The sequence below is a fragment of the Synchiropus splendidus genome, chromosome 5 (genome assembly GCF_027744825.2).
Source record: "Synchiropus splendidus isolate RoL2022-P1 chromosome 5, RoL_Sspl_1.0, whole genome shotgun sequence".
NCBI classification, from domain to species: Eukaryota; Metazoa; Chordata; class Actinopteri; order Syngnathiformes; family Callionymidae; genus Synchiropus; species Synchiropus splendidus.
In genome coordinates, this window is record NC_071338.1 from 21008605 (window position 1) to 21025000 (window position 16396).

General features: G+C 52.5%; 32 non-coding genes across 32 annotated transcripts in view; all 32 read left to right on the forward strand.

Annotated features, from left to right (window-relative positions):
* The first annotated feature begins 3326 nt into the window (after positions 1 to 3326).
* LOC128759740 (5S ribosomal RNA) lies at positions 3327 to 3445 on the forward strand. Its single transcript, XR_008414662.1, has one exon. It is a non-coding gene; the product is annotated as a 5S ribosomal RNA (ribosomal RNA).
* Positions 3446 to 3747: 302 nt separating this feature from the next.
* LOC128759752 (5S ribosomal RNA) lies at positions 3748 to 3866 on the forward strand. The gene has a single exon (XR_008414673.1). It is a non-coding gene; the product is annotated as a 5S ribosomal RNA (ribosomal RNA).
* A 302-nt stretch (positions 3867 to 4168) lies between these two features.
* On the forward strand, positions 4169 to 4287 carry LOC128759763 (5S ribosomal RNA). Its single transcript, XR_008414684.1, has one exon. It is a non-coding gene; the product is annotated as a 5S ribosomal RNA (ribosomal RNA).
* Positions 4288 to 4589: 302 nt separating this feature from the next.
* On the forward strand, positions 4590 to 4708 carry LOC128759775 (5S ribosomal RNA). Its single transcript, XR_008414695.1, has one exon. It is a non-coding gene; the product is annotated as a 5S ribosomal RNA (ribosomal RNA).
* A 302-nt stretch (positions 4709 to 5010) lies between these two features.
* Positions 5011 to 5129, forward strand: LOC128759787 (5S ribosomal RNA). The gene has a single exon (XR_008414706.1). It is a non-coding gene; the product is annotated as a 5S ribosomal RNA (ribosomal RNA).
* Positions 5130 to 5431: 302 nt separating this feature from the next.
* Positions 5432 to 5550, forward strand: LOC128759795 (5S ribosomal RNA). The gene has a single exon (XR_008414714.1). It is a non-coding gene; the product is annotated as a 5S ribosomal RNA (ribosomal RNA).
* A 302-nt stretch (positions 5551 to 5852) lies between these two features.
* On the forward strand, positions 5853 to 5971 carry LOC128759796 (5S ribosomal RNA). The gene has a single exon (XR_008414715.1). It is a non-coding gene; the product is annotated as a 5S ribosomal RNA (ribosomal RNA).
* Positions 5972 to 6273: 302 nt separating this feature from the next.
* LOC128759798 (5S ribosomal RNA) lies at positions 6274 to 6392 on the forward strand. The gene has a single exon (XR_008414717.1). It is a non-coding gene; the product is annotated as a 5S ribosomal RNA (ribosomal RNA).
* A 302-nt stretch (positions 6393 to 6694) lies between these two features.
* On the forward strand, positions 6695 to 6813 carry LOC128759809 (5S ribosomal RNA). Its single transcript, XR_008414725.1, has one exon. It is a non-coding gene; the product is annotated as a 5S ribosomal RNA (ribosomal RNA).
* Positions 6814 to 7115: 302 nt separating this feature from the next.
* LOC128759820 (5S ribosomal RNA) lies at positions 7116 to 7234 on the forward strand. The gene has a single exon (XR_008414736.1). It is a non-coding gene; the product is annotated as a 5S ribosomal RNA (ribosomal RNA).
* Positions 7235 to 7536: 302 nt separating this feature from the next.
* Positions 7537 to 7655, forward strand: LOC128759801 (5S ribosomal RNA). Its single transcript, XR_008414720.1, has one exon. It is a non-coding gene; the product is annotated as a 5S ribosomal RNA (ribosomal RNA).
* A 302-nt stretch (positions 7656 to 7957) lies between these two features.
* LOC128759797 (5S ribosomal RNA) lies at positions 7958 to 8076 on the forward strand. Its single transcript, XR_008414716.1, has one exon. It is a non-coding gene; the product is annotated as a 5S ribosomal RNA (ribosomal RNA).
* Positions 8077 to 8378: 302 nt separating this feature from the next.
* Positions 8379 to 8497, forward strand: LOC128759821 (5S ribosomal RNA). Its single transcript, XR_008414737.1, has one exon. It is a non-coding gene; the product is annotated as a 5S ribosomal RNA (ribosomal RNA).
* Positions 8498 to 8799: 302 nt separating this feature from the next.
* On the forward strand, positions 8800 to 8918 carry LOC128759822 (5S ribosomal RNA). The gene has a single exon (XR_008414738.1). It is a non-coding gene; the product is annotated as a 5S ribosomal RNA (ribosomal RNA).
* A 302-nt stretch (positions 8919 to 9220) lies between these two features.
* On the forward strand, positions 9221 to 9339 carry LOC128759824 (5S ribosomal RNA). Its single transcript, XR_008414739.1, has one exon. It is a non-coding gene; the product is annotated as a 5S ribosomal RNA (ribosomal RNA).
* Positions 9340 to 9641: 302 nt separating this feature from the next.
* On the forward strand, positions 9642 to 9760 carry LOC128759825 (5S ribosomal RNA). Its single transcript, XR_008414740.1, has one exon. It is a non-coding gene; the product is annotated as a 5S ribosomal RNA (ribosomal RNA).
* Positions 9761 to 10062: 302 nt separating this feature from the next.
* LOC128759826 (5S ribosomal RNA) lies at positions 10063 to 10181 on the forward strand. The gene has a single exon (XR_008414741.1). It is a non-coding gene; the product is annotated as a 5S ribosomal RNA (ribosomal RNA).
* Positions 10182 to 10483: 302 nt separating this feature from the next.
* Positions 10484 to 10602, forward strand: LOC128759827 (5S ribosomal RNA). The gene has a single exon (XR_008414742.1). It is a non-coding gene; the product is annotated as a 5S ribosomal RNA (ribosomal RNA).
* A 302-nt stretch (positions 10603 to 10904) lies between these two features.
* LOC128759828 (5S ribosomal RNA) lies at positions 10905 to 11023 on the forward strand. Its single transcript, XR_008414743.1, has one exon. It is a non-coding gene; the product is annotated as a 5S ribosomal RNA (ribosomal RNA).
* A 302-nt stretch (positions 11024 to 11325) lies between these two features.
* Positions 11326 to 11444, forward strand: LOC128759802 (5S ribosomal RNA). Its single transcript, XR_008414721.1, has one exon. It is a non-coding gene; the product is annotated as a 5S ribosomal RNA (ribosomal RNA).
* A 302-nt stretch (positions 11445 to 11746) lies between these two features.
* On the forward strand, positions 11747 to 11865 carry LOC128759829 (5S ribosomal RNA). Its single transcript, XR_008414744.1, has one exon. It is a non-coding gene; the product is annotated as a 5S ribosomal RNA (ribosomal RNA).
* Positions 11866 to 12167: 302 nt separating this feature from the next.
* LOC128759799 (5S ribosomal RNA) lies at positions 12168 to 12286 on the forward strand. Its single transcript, XR_008414718.1, has one exon. It is a non-coding gene; the product is annotated as a 5S ribosomal RNA (ribosomal RNA).
* A 302-nt stretch (positions 12287 to 12588) lies between these two features.
* Positions 12589 to 12707, forward strand: LOC128759830 (5S ribosomal RNA). The gene has a single exon (XR_008414745.1). It is a non-coding gene; the product is annotated as a 5S ribosomal RNA (ribosomal RNA).
* A 302-nt stretch (positions 12708 to 13009) lies between these two features.
* LOC128759832 (5S ribosomal RNA) lies at positions 13010 to 13128 on the forward strand. The gene has a single exon (XR_008414747.1). It is a non-coding gene; the product is annotated as a 5S ribosomal RNA (ribosomal RNA).
* Positions 13129 to 13430: 302 nt separating this feature from the next.
* LOC128759833 (5S ribosomal RNA) lies at positions 13431 to 13549 on the forward strand. The gene has a single exon (XR_008414748.1). It is a non-coding gene; the product is annotated as a 5S ribosomal RNA (ribosomal RNA).
* A 302-nt stretch (positions 13550 to 13851) lies between these two features.
* Positions 13852 to 13970, forward strand: LOC128759834 (5S ribosomal RNA). The gene has a single exon (XR_008414749.1). It is a non-coding gene; the product is annotated as a 5S ribosomal RNA (ribosomal RNA).
* Positions 13971 to 14272: 302 nt separating this feature from the next.
* LOC128759835 (5S ribosomal RNA) lies at positions 14273 to 14391 on the forward strand. The gene has a single exon (XR_008414750.1). It is a non-coding gene; the product is annotated as a 5S ribosomal RNA (ribosomal RNA).
* Positions 14392 to 14693: 302 nt separating this feature from the next.
* On the forward strand, positions 14694 to 14812 carry LOC128759803 (5S ribosomal RNA). The gene has a single exon (XR_008414722.1). It is a non-coding gene; the product is annotated as a 5S ribosomal RNA (ribosomal RNA).
* A 302-nt stretch (positions 14813 to 15114) lies between these two features.
* Positions 15115 to 15233, forward strand: LOC128759836 (5S ribosomal RNA). Its single transcript, XR_008414751.1, has one exon. It is a non-coding gene; the product is annotated as a 5S ribosomal RNA (ribosomal RNA).
* Positions 15234 to 15535: 302 nt separating this feature from the next.
* On the forward strand, positions 15536 to 15654 carry LOC128759837 (5S ribosomal RNA). Its single transcript, XR_008414752.1, has one exon. It is a non-coding gene; the product is annotated as a 5S ribosomal RNA (ribosomal RNA).
* A 302-nt stretch (positions 15655 to 15956) lies between these two features.
* Positions 15957 to 16075, forward strand: LOC128759838 (5S ribosomal RNA). Its single transcript, XR_008414753.1, has one exon. It is a non-coding gene; the product is annotated as a 5S ribosomal RNA (ribosomal RNA).
* A 302-nt stretch (positions 16076 to 16377) lies between these two features.
* LOC128759840 (5S ribosomal RNA) overlaps positions 16378 to 16396 on the forward strand; it is a 119-nt gene continuing 100 nt past the window's right edge. Inside the window, exon 1 of the ribosomal RNA XR_008414754.1 lies at positions 16378 to 16396. This exon is cut by the window's right edge and continues 100 nt beyond it. This is a non-coding gene — a ribosomal RNA (5S ribosomal RNA).

Sequence of the window (16396 nt, forward strand, 5' to 3'; positions counted from 1 at the left end):
AGATGAACACTGGTCTTATTAATTTAGTTTTTAAAAAGGGGTATAGACGTAATCTTAAAAATAACAGACCCATAATGTTTTTAAATAATGATTTTTAATTCAGGTTTTCGTGAACAAAGTAAAAAATACTATTCGTAGCATAATTGAAAAAGTGCAAACTCATGGAATACCAGGAAGAGACATGAGTGATTGCATGACTTGATGACAAAAATGAATTGTGAATATAGATTTAGCAAAGGCATAAGTAAATCATAAATATTTGTTTAGAGTTTTAAAACAATTTGGATGGGGGTAAAATGCTTACAGAATGGATTGAGTGAAAATAAAAATACAAGAAGCAGAATACAAATAAATGGTTTTATCAGAGTAGCGTTTAAGATATAAAGATCTATAAGACATGGATGTCCACTATCAGCGGTACCGTTTTTAAAGAATGGATTGAGAGAAAATAAAAATACAAGAAGCAGAATTAAAACTAAATGGTTTTATCGGAATAGCGTTTAAGATATAAAGACCTATAAGACATGGATGTCCAATATCAGCGGTACCATTTGCACTTATAATAGAACCGTTATCAGTTGGAATTTTTTCCAAATAGTGAAATGGGAGGTACTAAAATAAATGAAGAGGATTTTAAAATTAATTTGTATGCAGATGACACAACATTCCTGATGAAAAGGATTTTATTGTCGTTTGGGGTTGACAGCGCATGCGCACGGTGTTTCTTTTTGTCGCGTTGGAATATCTTGGACGACGCGAATTTACACGTTTTTGACCGTAAATATCTGGAAATTATTAATATTCCTGAGACCATGAGGGTTTGTGGCTTACGATAATAAAGGACCACGGCTCAAGTTTCAGGTTATTTTTTTCTTTTTTTCTCGGGGAAGATGTTCGTCGGTCTGTGCTGTCGGCCGCAACGGAACGAAGAAGCTAAACGTTCGCATTTACAAGCACTCGGGACTAAGATGGAACAAGTCAGAGACTAGACGTCGTCTTCAACACCAACAAGGTAAAAAAAAACTATTTGAGTTTGCTCTTACGCTAAGTCCAAAACCTTTGCTGTCAAACTTCTGTCGCGCTAAGTCAGAGCCAGGATTTAGACGGAGCCCGTACGGGCCAGGTGCTGCGCGGAGCTCGAGTGACTCCTAAAGAAAGTTCTGGAATCTTACTCACCGAAAACTGAAGACAGAAGGGAACCACATTGTACTCCAAAGAACTGAACATTTCACAAGACATTTAAAAAAAAATACGTTGACAGAACCGCAGTCAGACGATGACGGTGCAGCTACCGACTACGGCCACAGGGTGGAATCATTGCCCACGGAACGAGGCTTGGAGGAGAAGCGCAGTCATTTCATAAATGCAAGGAGAACATAATTGAGACTCACGACGCAAAAATCGAATGAAATTGAACGTTACATGACAAATTAGGACAGTTTGACACACATTTAAAACATTGTGCTGAAGGATTATAATAGTTAATGTGAAGTATTTTCTGAAATCAATGAAACCGTGAAGCTGTGTCTGAAAGAGGAAGAATGTGAGGCTGACCAAAGAAACTGGTGTCAGCCCAAACTGAGAAATTGTTTAGGGTTTATGAATAAAACAAAACAAAAAAACTGGATTGAGGTAGCAAAACTTCACCAAGAATTGGTGAAGACATACGAAAAGGATGTAACTCCTATGGACAGTGTCTCAAATGTTTCTGCAAGCCGCAGATCTGGAAGGTCTTCTTGTCGTTCAACCAGTGGAACATCACCCATATCTTCTGCTATACTGTGCGACTAAGGGCACTTTTATACTGCAGTCTTCTGTCTTGGGAGCCTGAATCCGAGTTGCCCCCCGTTGAGATTCTTCACACGTCTGCCTCGCACCGTGGCAAGCCTTGCTCCGTGTTTTCACTTTTAACTTCACCCACACGAGGGCAGCAAATACCGGAAGAGGCTTTGTTCATTGTGAATGCGTCATTAGTGATGCGACGGCACAGTTCATGATAAAAACCGGCCAGTACAGGGACAACATCGTTCAAAAACAACTTCTCAAACTCCCAGAACACTGAGCTGTGCAGCCGGGAGCTGCAGGAAAATTATGGGGAGACGGGAGCGCCGTGGACAGATCCTCGCTGCTCTCGCAACATGTTGAACGCAGTGAGAGAGATTACTGACCGTCGAGAAGGTTTTAATCAGTGAAGTTCAGATTCCGACGTCAGAAATGATCAATGAATAGTCTGGTGATCTTCAGTAACTTGGGCAAAATCAGCGTCTTGCCTCTTCGCTGTCCTCATGCAGACCGCTGTACTGCAGCGAGATCAGCACTGAAAATAATTTATTGGATTTGTGTGGAGTCGCGGTGTACACGTAGTTTCCGGCATCTGTCGTTGGGTCGCCTGAGGTGTGAAGCTCACCACCCGCTCAGCCACCCGCTGAGAGTTTCACGAGGTCTCCAGCGGGGATCAGGTCCGCAGCCAAAACCCGACTCGCTCGTGTTCACATCTCAGACGTCTGAGACGAAAGAGCTTTGTCCCCAGAGAGAACCCCTGGTGTGAAAACACCCTGAGAGGAGGCCAAGCCCTCATCGCAAAAGCTGCCACATTAGAGGTAAAACAAGCACTGGCATTGAAAGAAGCCCTATTAATAGGAGACAAAACAATTGGAAATTGAAACTGTATTGTCATCTTCTACAGCAAGGATGAGAGTTCACCAGTAATTTGAGCATGATGATGTTGATATCATGTCCACCAAAAAGGAACAATGTCCAGATGAGCTCAGAAAGAAAGGTGTCTTCTAAAACACCAAGGTAAGAACATCGAGTGCTTCAATTGGTGCCAATCACAATGCATATGTTGCTGGAGATCAAGTCCTGCACCAGTACATTAAGCGCTGAACACGACAGAACATTGAAAAGTGGTGCAACAACAGATATAACTGAACTACTTATTAGAAACGAAGAACTGAGAGACGTTCCCTTGTTCCATGGTGATCTATTGGAATTCAGATCATTTTTGAAGACATTTGAACTCACCATTGATTCCCGAACTGACCCACCCTGAACATGCCTGGTCTCATATGCCAAGCAGGGTGGTAGATTAGTACTTAGCCAAAGTTGGGCGGCAGGACTTTAGGGGCAGAGCTCTCAGAAACAACTTGTTGTCAGAGCTCAAACCAAAAAAAAAAAAAAAAAATGAGACAACGAAGATTGGCGGCGTGGAGAGTCAGCGTCCCACTCTGACAATTGCCAGCTGGTTAATTTCCTCTGGAATGTTGTCGGGTTACCCGGCCCCTTGTGGGTCAGCTATAAGAGGCCAAAGTTGGGCAGCAGCTTTCGCTTACGGCCATACCACCCTGAACATGCCCGATCTCGTCTGATCTCGGAAGCCAAGCAGGGTCGGGCCTGGTTAGTACTTGGATGGGAGACCGCCTGGGAATACCAGGTGCTGTAAGCTTTTGCCTCAGTGGACTGCCCCGTAAAATTACTTTGCTCTGGCTCCCCTCCACTTTTGCGCTTTGTTTTTCAAACGCGCTTTCCCAGGATGCTTTCGCTTTGCTCTGAGCACATAATGCGTCTTCTTACTCCGCTCGAGAGCCACGTGGAGGAGAGGTCGGCCAAAGTAGAACTGACGGCGGCGTGGAGAGTCAGCGTCCCACTCTGACAATTGCCAGCTGGTTAATTTCCTCTGGAATGTTGTCGGGGTACCCGGCCCCTTGTGGGTCAGCTATAAGAGGCCAAAGTTGGGCAGCAGCTTTCGCTTACGGCCATACCACCCTGAACATGCCCGATCTCGTCTGATCTCGGAAGCCAAGCAGGGTCGGGCCTGGTTAGTACTTGGATGGGAGACCGCCTGGGAATACCAGGTGCTGTAAGCTTTTGCCTCAGTGGACTGCCCCGTAAAATTACTTTGCTCTGGCTCCCCTCCACTTTTGCGCTTTGTTTTTCAAACGCGCTTTCCCAGGATGCTTTCGCTTTGCTCTGAGCACATAATGCGTCTTCTTACTCCGCTCGAGAGCCACGTGGAGGAGAGGTCGGCCAAAGTAGAACTGACGGCGGCGTGGAGAGTCAGCGTCCCACTCTGACAATTGCCAGCTGGTTAATTTCCTCTGGAATGTTGTCGGGGTACCCGGCCCCTTGTGGGTCAGCTATAAGAGGCCAAAGTTGGGCAGCAGCTTTCGCTTACGGCCATACCACCCTGAACATGCCCGATCTCGTCTGATCTCGGAAGCCAAGCAGGGTCGGGCCTGGTTAGTACTTGGATGGGAGACCGCCTGGGAATACCAGGTGCTGTAAGCTTTTGCCTCAGTGGACTGCCCCGTAAAATTACTTTGCTCTGGCTCCCCTCCACTTTTGCGCTTTGTTTTTCAAACGCGCTTTCCCAGGATGCTTTCGCTTTGCTCTGAGCACATAATGCGTCTTCTTACTCCGCTCGAGAGCCACGTGGAGGAGAGGTCGGCCAAAGTAGAACTGACGGCGGCATGGAGAGTCAGCGTCCCACTCTGACAATTGCCAGCTGGTTAATTTCCTCTGGAATGTTGTCGGGGTACCCGGCCCCTTGTGGGTCAGCTATAAGAGGCCAAAGTTGGGCAGCAGCTTTCGCTTACGGCCATACCACCCTGAACATGCCCGATCTCGTCTGATCTCGGAAGCCAAGCAGGGTCGGGCCTGGTTAGTACTTGGATGGGAGACCGCCTGGGAATACCAGGTGCTGTAAGCTTTTGCCTCAGTGGACTGCCCCGTAAAATTACTTTGCTCTGGCTCCCCTCCACTTTTGCGCTTTGTTTTTCAAACGCGCTTTCCCAGGATGCTTTCGCTTTGCTCTGAGCACATAATGCGTCTTCTTACTCCGCTCGAGAGCCACGTGGAGGAGAGGTCGGCCAAAGTAGAACTGACGGCGGCGTGGAGAGTCAGCGTCCCACTCTGACAATTGCCAGCTGGTTAATTTCCTCTGGAATGTTGTCGGGGTACCCGGCCCCTTGTGGGTCAGCTATAAGAGGCCAAAGTTGGGCAGCAGCTTTCGCTTACGGCCATACCACCCTGAACATGCCCGATCTCGTCTGATCTCGGAAGCCAAGCAGGGTCGGGCCTGGTTAGTACTTGGATGGGAGACCGCCTGGGAATACCAGGTGCTGTAAGCTTTTGCCTCAGTGGACTGCCCCGTAAAATTACTTTGCTCTGGCTCCCCTCCACTTTTGCGCTTTGTTTTTCAAACGCGCTTTCCCAGGATGCTTTCGCTTTGCTCTGAGCACATAATGCGTCTTCTTACTCCGCTCGAGAGCCACGTGGAGGAGAGGTCGGCCAAAGTAGAACTGACGGCGGCGTGGAGAGTCAGCGTCCCACTCTGACAATTGCCAGCTGGTTAATTTCCTCTGGAATGTTGTCGGGGTACCCGGCCCCTTGTGGGTCAGCTATAAGAGGCCAAAGTTGGGCAGCAGCTTTCGCTTACGGCCATACCACCCTGAACATGCCCGATCTCGTCTGATCTCGGAAGCCAAGCAGGCTCGGGCCTGGTTAGTACTTGGATGGGAGACCGCCTGGGAATACCAGGTGCTGTAAGCTTTTGCCTCAGTGGACTGCCCCGTAAAATTACTTTGCTCTGGCTCCCCTCCACTTTTGCGCTTTGTTTTTCAAACGCGCTTTCCCAGGATGCTTTCGCTTTGCTCTGAGCACATAATGCGTCTTCTTACTCCGCTCGAGAGCCACGTGGAGGAGAGGTCGGCCAAAGTAGAACTGACGGCGGCGTGGAGAGTCAGCGTCCCACTCTGACAATTGCCAGCTGGTTAATTTCCTCTGGAATGTTGTCGGGGTACCCGGCCCCTTGTGGGTCAGCTATAAGAGGCCAAAGTTGGGCAGCAGCTTTCGCTTACGGCCATACCACCCTGAACATGCCCGATCTCGTCTGATCTCGGAAGCCAAGCAGGCTCGGGCCTGGTTAGTACTTGGATGGGAGACCGCCTGGGAATACCAGGTGCTGTAAGCTTTTGCCTCAGTGGACTGCCCCGTAAAATTACTTTGCTCTGGCTCCCCTCCACTTTTGCGCTTTGTTTTTCAAACGCGCTTTCCCAGGATGCTTTCGCTTTGCTCTGAGCACATAATGCGTCTTCTTACTCCGCTCGAGAGCCACGTGGAGGAGAGGTCGGCCAAAGTAGAACTGACGGCGGCGTGGAGAGTCAGCGTCCCACTCTGACAATTGCCAGCTGGTTAATTTCCTCTGGAATGTTGTCGGGGTACCCGGCCCCTTGTGGGTCAGCTATAAGAGGCCAAAGTTGGGCAGCAGCTTTCGCTTACGGCCATACCACCCTGAACATGCCCGATCTCGTCTGATCTCGGAAGCCAAGCAGGGTCGGGCCTGGTTAGTACTTGGATGGGAGACCGCCTGGGAATACCAGGTGCTGTAAGCTTTTGCCTCAGTGGACTGCCCCGTAAAATTACTTTGCTCTGGCTCCCCTCCACTTTTGCGCTTTGTTTTTCAAACGCGCTTTCCCAGGATGCTTTCGCTTTGCTCTGAGCACATAATGCGTCTTCTTACTCCGCTCGAGAGCCACGTGGAGGAGAGGTCGGCCAAAGTAGAACTGACGGCGGCGTGGAGAGTCAGCGTCCCACTCTGACAATTGCCAGCTGGTTAATTTCCTCTGGAATGTTGTCGGGGTACCCGGCCCCTTGTGGGTCAGCTATAAGAGGCCATAGTTGGGCAGCAGCTTTCGCTTACGGCCATACCACCCTGAACATGCCCGATCTCGTCTGATCTCGGAAGCCAAGCAGGGTCGGGCCTGGTTAGTACTTGGATGGGAGACCGCCTGGGAATACCAGGTGCTGTAAGCTTTTGCCTCAGTGGACTGCCCCGTAAAATTACTTTGCTCTGGCTCCCCTCCACTTTTGCGCTTTGTTTTTCAAACGCGCTTTCCCAGGATGCTTTCGCTTTGCTCTGAGCACATAATGCGTCTTCTTACTCCGCTCGAGAGCCACGTGGAGGAGAGGTCGGCCAAAGTAGAACTGACGGCGGCGTGGAGAGTCAGCGTCCCACTCTGACAATTGCCAGCTGGTTAATTTCCTCTGGAATGTTGTCGGGGTACCCGGCCCCTTGTGGGTCAGCTATAAGAGGCCAAAGTTGGGCAGCAGCTTTCGCTTACGGCCATACCACCCTGAACATGCCCGATCTCGTCTGATCTCGGAAGCCAAGCAGGGTCGGGCCTGGTTAGTACTTGGATGGGAGACCGCCTGGGAATACCAGGTGCTGTAAGCTTTTGCCTCAGTGGACTGCCCCGTAAAATTACTTTGCTCTGGCTCCCCTCCACTTTTGCGCTTTGTTTTTCAAACGCGCTTTCCCAGGATGCTTTCGCTTTGCTCTGAGCACATAATGCGTCTTCTTACTCCGCTCGAGAGCCACGTGGAGGAGAGGTCGGCCAAAGTAGAACTGACGGCGGCGTGGAGAGTCAGCGTCCCACTCTGACAATTGCCAGCTGGTTAATTTCCTCTGGAATGTTGTCGGGGTACCCGGCCCCTTGTGGGTCAGCTATAAGAGGCCATAGTTGGGCAGCAGCTTTCGCTTACGGCCATACCACCCTGAACATGCCCGATCTCGTCTGATCTCGGAAGCCAAGCAGGGTCGCGCCTGGTTAGTACTTGGATGGGAGACCGCCTGGGAATACCAGGTGCTGTAAGCTTTTGCCTCAGTGGACTGCCCCGTAAAATTACTTTGCTCTGGCTCCCCTCCACTTTTGCGCTTTGTTTTTCAAACGCGCTTTCCCAGGATGCTTTCGCTTTGCTCTGAGCACATAATGCGTCTTCTTACTCCGCTCGAGAGCCACGTGGAGGAGAGGTCGGCCAAAGTAGAACTGACGGCGGCGTGGAGAGTCAGCGTCCCACTCTGACAATTGCCAGCTGGTTAATTTCCTCTGGAATGTTGTCGGGGTACCCGGCCCCTTGTGGGTCAGCTCTAAGAGGCCAAAGTTGGGCAGCAGCTTTCGCTTACGGCCATACCACCCTGAACATGCCCGATCTCGTCTGATCTCGGAAGCCAAGCAGGCTCGGGCCTGGTTAGTACTTGGATGGGAGACCGCCTGGGAATACCAGGTGCTGTAAGCTTTTGCCTCAGTGGACTGCCCCGTAAAATTACTTTGCTCTGGCTCCCCTCCACTTTTGCGCTTTGTTTTTCAAACGCGCTTTCCCAGGATGCTTTCGCTTTGCTCTGAGCACATAATGCGTCTTCTTACTCCGCTCGAGAGCCACGTGGAGGAGAGGTCGGCCAAAGTAGAACTGACGGCGGCGTGGAGAGTCAGCGTCCCACTCTGACAATTGCCAGCTGGTTAATTTCCTCTGGAATGTTGTCGGGGTACCCGGCCCCTTGTGGGTCAGCTCTAAGAGGCCAAAGTTGGGCAGCAGTTTTCGCTTACGGCCATACCACCCTGAACATGCCCGATCTCGTCTGATCTCGGAAGCCAAGCAGGGTCGGGCCTGGTTAGTACTTGGATGGGAGACCGCCTGGGAATACCAGGTGCTGTAAGCTTTTGCCTCAGTGGACTGCCCCGTAAAATTACTTTGCTCTGGCTCCCCTCCACTTTTGCGCTTTGTTTTTCAAACGCGCTTTCCCAGGATGCTTTCGCTTTGCTCTGAGCACATAATGCGTCTTCTTACTCCGCTCGAGAGCCACGTGGAGGAGAGGTCGGCCAAAGTAGAACTGACGGCGGCGTGGAGAGTCAGCGTCCCACTCTGACAATTGCCAGCTGGTTAATTTCCTCTGGAATGTTGTCGGGGTACCCGGCCCCTTGTGGGTCAGCTATAAGAGGCCAAAGTTGGGCAGCAGCTTTCGCTTACGGCCATACCACCCTGAACATGCCCGATCTCGTCTGATCTCGGAAGCCAAGCAGGGTCGGGCCTGGTTAGTACTTGGATGGGAGACCGCCTGGGAATACCAGGTGCTGTAAGCTTTTGCCTCAGTGGACTGCCCCGTAAAATTACTTTGCTCTGGCTCCCCTCCACTTTTGCGCTTTGTTTTTCAAACGCGCTTTCCCAGGATGCTTTCGCTTTGCTCTGAGCACATAATGCGTCTTCTTACTCCGCTCGAGAGCCACGTGGAGGAGAGGTCGGCCAAAGTAGAACTGACGGCGGCGTGGAGAGTCAGCGTCCCACTCTGACAATTGCCAGCTGGTTAATTTCCTCTGGAATGTTGTCGGGGTACCCGGCCCCTTGTGGGTCAGCTATAAGAGGCCAAAGTTGGGCAGCAGCTTTCGCTTACGGCCATACCACCCTGAACATGCCCGATCTCGTCTGATCTCGGAAGCCAAGCAGGGTCGGGCCTGGTTAGTACTTGGATGGGAGACCGCCTGGGAATACCAGGTGCTGTAAGCTTTTGCCTCAGTGGACTGCCCCGTAAAATTACTTTGCTCTGGCTCCCCTCCACTTTTGCGCTTTGTTTTTCAAACGCGCTTTCCCAGGATGCTTTCGCTTTGCTCTGAGCACATAATGCGTCTTCTTACTCCGCTCGAGAGCCACGTGGAGGAGAGGTCGGCCAAAGTAGAACTGACGGCGGCGTGGAGAGTCAGCGTCCCACTCTGACAATTGCCAGCTGGTTAATTTCCTCTGGAATGTTGTCGGGGTACCCGGCCCCTTGTGGGTCAGCTATAAGAGGCCAAAGTTGGGCAGCAGCTTTCGCTTACGGCCATACCACCCTGAACATGCCCGATCTCGTCTGATCTCGGAAGCCAAGCAGGGTCGGGCCTGGTTAGTACTTGGATGGGAGACCGCCTGGGAATACCAGGTGCTGTAAGCTTTTGCCTCAGTGGACTGCCCCGTAAAATTACTTTGCTCTGGCTCCCCTCCACTTTTGCGCTTTGTTTTTCAAACGCGCTTTCCCAGGATGCTTTCGCTTTGCTCTGAGCACATAATGCGTCTTCTTACTCCGCTCGAGAGCCACGTGGAGGAGAGGTCGGCCAAAGTAGAACTGACGGCGGCGTGGAGAGTCAGCGTCCCACTCTGACAATTGCCAGCTGGTTAATTTCCTCTGGAATGTTGTCGGGGTACCCGGCCCCTTGTGGGTCAGCTATAAGAGGCCAAAGTTGGGCAGCAGCTTTTGCTTACGGCCATACCACCCTGAACATGCCCGATCTCGTCTGATCTCGGAAGCCAAGCAGGGTCGGGCCTGGTTAGTACTTGGATGGGAGACCGCCTGGGAATACCAGGTGCTGTAAGCTTTTGCCTCAGTGGACTGCCCCGTAAAATTACTTTGCTCTGGCTCCCCTCCACTTTTGCGCTTTGTTTTTCAAACACGCTTTCCCAGGATGCTTTCGCTTTGCTCTGAGCACATAATGCGTCTTCTTACTCCGCTCGAGAGCCACGTGGAGGAGAGGTCGGCCAAAGTAGAACTGACGGCGGCGTGGAGAGTCAGCGTCCCACTCTGACAATTGCCAGCTGGTTAATTTCCTCTGGAATGTTGTCGGGGTACCCGGCCCCTTGTGGGTCAGCTATAAGAGGCCAAAGTTGGGCAGCAGCTTTCGCTTACGGCCATACCACCCTGAACATGCCCGATCTCGTCTGATCTCGGAAGCCAAGCAGGGTCGGGCCTGGTTAGTACTTGGATGGGAGACCGCCTGGGAATACCAGGTGCTGTAAGCTTTTGCCTCAGTGGACTGCCCCGTAAAATTACTTTGCTCTGGCTCCCCTCCACTTTTGCGCTTTGTTTTTCAAACGCGCTTTCCCAGGATGCTTTCGCTTTGCTCTGAGCACATAATGCGTCTTCTTACTCCGCTCGAGAGCCACGTGGAGGAGAGGTCGGCCAAAGTAGAACTGACGGCGGCGTGGAGAGTCAGCGTCCCACTCTGACAATTGCCAGCTGGTTAATTTCCTCTGGAATGTTGTCGGGGTACCCGGCCCCTTGTGGGTCAGCTATAAGAGGCCATAGTTGGGCAGCAGCTTTCGCTTACGGCCATACCACCCTGAACATGCCCGATCTCGTCTGATCTCGGAAGCCAAGCAGGGTCGGGCCTGGTTAGTACTTGGATGGGAGACCGCCTGGGAATACCAGGTGCTGTAAGCTTTTGCCTCAGTGGACTGCCCCGTAAAATTACTTTGCTCTGGCTCCCCTCCACTTTTGCGCTTTGTTTTTCAAACACGCTTTCCCAGGATGCTTTCGCTTTGCTCTGAGCACATAATGCGTCTTCTTACTCCGCTCGAGAGCCACGTGGAGGAGAGGTCGGCCAAAGTAGAACTGACGGCGGCGTGGAGAGTCAGCGTCCCACTCTGACAATTGCCAGCTGGTTAATTTCCTCTGGAATGTTGTCGGGGTACCCGGCCCCTTGTGGGTCAGCTATAAGAGGCCATAGTTGGGCAGCAGCTTTCGCTTACGGCCATACCACCCTGAACATGCCCGATCTCGTCTGATCTCGGAAGCCAAGCAGGGTCGGGCCTGGTTAGTACTTGGATGGGAGACCGCCTGGCAATACCAGGTGCTGTAAGCTTTTGCCTCAGTGGACTGCCCCGTAAAATTACTTTGCTCTGGCTCCCCTCCACTTTTGCGCTTTGTTTTTCAAACACGCTTTCCCAGGATGCTTTCGCTTTGCTCTGAGCACATAATGCGTCTTCTTACTCCGCTCGAGAGCCACGTGGAGGAGAGGTCGGCCAAAGTAGAACTGACGGCGGCGTGGAGAGTCAGCGTCCCACTCTGACAATTGCCAGCTGGTTAATTTCCTCTGGAATGTTGTCGGGGTACCCGGCCCCTTGTGGGTCAGCTATAAGAGGCCAAAGTTGGGCAGCAGCTTTCGCTTACGGCCATACCACCCTGAACATGCCCGATCTCGTCTGATCTCGGAAGCCAAGCAGGGTCGGGCCTGGTTAGTACTTGGATGGGAGACCGCCTGGGAATACCAGGTGCTGTAAGCTTTTGCCTCAGTGGACTGCCCCGTAAAATTACTTTGCTCTGGCTCCCCTCCACTTTTGCGCTTTGTTTTTCAAACGCGCTTTCCCAGGATGCTTTCGCTTTGCTCTGAGCACATAATGCGTCTTCTTACTCCGCTCGAGAGCCACGTGGAGGAGAGGTCGGCCAAAGTAGAACTGACGGCGGCGTGGAGAGTCAGCGTCCCACTCTGACAATTGCCAGCTGGTTAATTTCCTCTGGAATGTTGTCGGGGTACCCGGCCCCTTGTGGGTCAGCTATAAGAGGCCAAAGTTGGGCAGCAGCTTTCGCTTACGGCCATACCACCCTGAACATGCCCGATCTCGTCTGATCTCGGAAGCCAAGCAGGCTCGGGCCTGGTTAGTACTTGGATGGGAGACCGCCTGGGAATACCAGGTGCTGTAAGCTTTTGCCTCAGTGGACTGCCTCGTAAAATTACTTTGCTCTGGCTCCCCTCCACTTTTGCGCTTTGTTTTTCAAACGCGCTTTCCCAGGATGCTTTCGCTTTGCTCTGAGCACATAATGCGTCTTCTTACTCCGCTCGAGAGCCACGTGGAGGAGAGGTCGGCCAAAGTAGAACTGACGGCGGCGTGGAGAGTCAGCGTCCCACTCTGACAATTGCCAGCTGGTTAATTTCCTCTGGAATGTTGTCGGGGTACCCGGCCCCTTGTGGGTCAGCTATAAGAGGCCAAAGTTGGGCAGCAGCTTTCGCTTACGGCCATACCACCCTGAACATGCCCGATCTCGTCTGATCTCGGAAGCCAAGCAGGGTCGGGCCTGGTTAGTACTTGGATGGGAGACCGCCTGGGAATACCAGGTGCTGTAAGCTTTTGCCTCAGTGGACTGCCCCGTAAAATTACTTTGCTCTGGCTCCCCTCCACTTTTGCGCTTTGTTTTTCAAACGCGCTTTCCCAGGATGCTTTCGCTTTGCTCTGAGCACATAATGCGTCTTCTTACTCCGCTCGAAAGCCACGTGGAGGAGAGGTCGGCCAAAGTAGAACTGACGGCGGCGTGGAGAGTCAGCGTCCCACTCTGACAATTGCCAGCTGGTTAATTTCCTCTGGAATGTTGTCGGGGTACCCGGCCCCTTGTGGGTCAGCTATAAGAGGCCAAAGTTGGGCAGCAGCTTTCGCTTACGGCCATACCACCCTGAACATGCCCGATCTCGTCTGATCTCGGAAGCCAAGCAGGGTCGGGCCTGGTTAGTACTTGGATGGGAGACCGCCTGGGAATACCAGGTGCTGTAAGCTTTTGCCTCAGTGGACTGCCCCGTAAAATTACTTTGCTCTGGCTCCCCTCCACTTTTGCGCTTTGTTTTTCAAACGCGCTTTCCCAGGATGCTTTCGCTTTGCTCTGAGCACATAATGCGTCTTCTTACTCCGCTCGAGAGCCACGTGGAGGAGAGGTCGGCCAAAGTAGAACTGACGGCGGCGTGGAGAGTCAGCGTCCCACTCTGACAATTGCCAGCTGGTTAATTTCCTCTGGAATGTTGTCGGGGTACCCGGCCCCTTGTGGGTCAGCTATAAGAGGCCAAAGTTGGGCAGCAGCTTTCGCTTACGGCCATACCACCCTGAACATGCCCGATCTCGTCTGATCTCGGAAGCCAAGCAGGGTCGGGCCTGGTTAGTACTTGGATGGGAGACCGCCTGGGAATACCAGGTGCTGTAAGCTTTTGCCTCAGTGGACTGCCCCGTAAAATTACTTTGCTCTGGCTCCCCTCCACTTTTGCGCTTTGTTTTTCAAACGCGCTTTCCCAGGATGCTTTCGCTTTGCTCTGAGCACATAATGCGTCTTCTTACTCCGCTCGAGAGCCACGTGGAGGAGAGGTCGGCCAAAGTAGAACTGACGGCGGCGTGGAGAGTCAGCGTCCCACTCTGACAATTGCCAGCTGGTTAATTTCCTCTGGAATGTTGTCGGGGTACCCGGCCCCTTGTGGGTCAGCTATAAGAGGCCAAAGTTGGGCAGCAGCTTTCGCTTACGGCCATACCACCCTGAACATGCCCGATCTCGTCTGATCTCGGAAGCCAAGCAGGGTCGGGCCTGGTTAGTACTTGGATGGGAGACCGCCTGGGAATACCAGGTGCTGTAAGCTTTTGCCTCAGTGGACTGCCCCGTAAAATTACTTTGCTCTGGCTCCCCTCCACTTTTGCGCTTTGTTTTTCAAACGCGCTTTCCCAGGATGCTTTCGCTTTGCTCTGAGCACATAATGCGTCTTCTTACTCCGCTCGAGAGCCACGTGGAGGAGAGGTCGGCCAAAGTAGAACTGACGGCGGCGTGGAGAGTCAGCGTCCCACTCTGACAATTGCCAGCTGGTTAATTTCCTCTGGAATGTTGTCGGGGTACCCGGCCCCTTGTGGGTCAGCTATAAGAGGCCATAGTTGGGCAGCAGCTTTCGCTTACGGCCATACCACCCTGAACATGCCCGATCTCGTCTGATCTCGGAAGCCAAGCAGGGTCGGGCCTGGTTAGTACTTGGATGGGAGACCGCCTGGGAATACCAGGTGCTGTAAGCTTTTGCCTCAGTGGACTGCCCCGTAAAATTACTTTGCTCTGGCTCCCCTCCACTTTTGCGCTTTGTTTTTCAAACACGCTTTCCCAGGATGCTTTCGCTTTGCTCTGAGCACATAATGCGTCTTCTTACTCCGCTCGAGAGCCACGTGGAGGAGAGGTCGGCCAAAGTAGAACTGACGGCGGCGTGGAGAGTCAGCGTCCCACTCTGACAATTGCCAGCTGGTTAATTTCCTCTGGAATGTTGTCGGGGTACCCGGCCCCTTGTGGGTCAGCTATAAGAGGCCATAGTTGGGCAGCAGCTTTCGCTTACGGCCATACCACCCTGAACATGCCCGATCTCGTCTGATCTCGGAAGCCAAGCAGGGTCGGGCCTGGTTAGTACTTGGATGGGAGACCGCCTGGCAATACCAGGTGCTGTAAGCTTTTGCCTCAGTGGACTGCCCCGTAAAATTACTTTGCTCTGGCTCCCCTCCACTTTTGCGCTTTGTTTTTCAAACACGCTTTCCCAGGATGCTTTCGCTTTGCTCTGAGCACATAATGCGTCTTCTTACTCCGCTCGAGAGCCACGTGGAGGAGAGGTCGGCCAAAGTAGAACTGACGGCGGCGTGGAGAGTCAGCGTCCCACTCTGACAATTGCCAGCTGGTTAATTTCCTCTGGAATGTTGTCGGGGTACCCGGCCCCTTGTGGGTCAGCTATAAGAGGCCAAAGTTGGGCAGCAGCTTTCGCTTACGGCCATACCACCCTGAACATGCCCGATCTCGTCTGATCTCGGAAGCCAAGCAGGGTCGGGCCTGGTTAGTACTTGGATGGGAGACCGCCTGGGAATACCAGGTGCTGTAAGCTTTTGCCTCAGTGGACTGCCCCGTAAAATTACTTTGCTCTGGCTCCCCTCCACTTTTGCGCTTTGTTTTTCAAACGCGCTTTCCCAGGATGCTTTCGCTTTGCTCTGAGCACATAATGCGTCTTCTTACTCCGCTCGAGAGCCACGTGGAGGAGAGGTCGGCCAAAGTAGAACTGACGGCGGCGTGGAGAGTCAGCGTCCCACTCTGACAATTGCCAGCTGGTTAATTTCCTCTGGAATGTTGTCGGGGTACCCGGCCCCTTGTGGGTCAGCTATAAGAGGCCAAAGTTGGGCAGCAGCTTTCGCTTACGGCCATACCACCCTGAACATGCCCGATCTCGTCTGATCTCGGAAGCCAAGCAGGGTCGGGCCTGGTTAGTACTTGGATGGGAGACCGCCTGGGAATACCAGGTGCTGTAAGCTTTTGCCTCAGTGGACTGCCCCGTAAAATTACTTTGCTCTGGCTCCCCTCCACTTTTGCGCTTTGTTTTTCAAACGCGCTTTCCCAGGATGCTTTCGCTTTGCTCTGAGCACATAATGCGTCTTCTTACTCCGCTCGAGAGCCACGTGGAGGAGAGGTCGGCCAAAGTAGAACTGACGGCGGCGTGGAGAGTCAGCGTCCCACTCTGACAATTGCCAGCTGGTTAATTTCCTCTGGAATGTTGTCGGGGTACCCGGCCCCTTGTGGGTCAGCTATAAGAGGCCAAAGTTGGGCAGCAGCTTTCGCTTACGGCCATACCACCCTGAACATGCCCGATCTCGTCTGATCTCGGAAGCCAAGCAGGGTCGGGCCTGGTTAGTACTTGGATGGGAGACCGCCTGGGAATACCAGGTGCTGTAAGCTTTTGCCTCAGTGGACTGCCCCGTAAAATTACTTTGCTCTGGCTCCCCTCCACTTTTGCGCTTTGTTTTTCAAACGCGCTTTCCCAGGATGCTTTCGCTTTGCTCTGAGCACATAATGCGTCTTCTTACTCCGCTCGAGAGCCACGTGGAGGAGAGGTCGGCCAAAGTAGAACTGACGGCGGCGTGGAGAGTCAGCGTCCCACTCTGACAATTGCCAGCTGGTTAATTTCCTCTGGAATGTTGTCGGGGTACCCGGCCCCTTGTGGGTCAGCTATAAGAGGCCAAAGTTGGGCAGCAGCTTTCGCTTACGGCCATACCACCC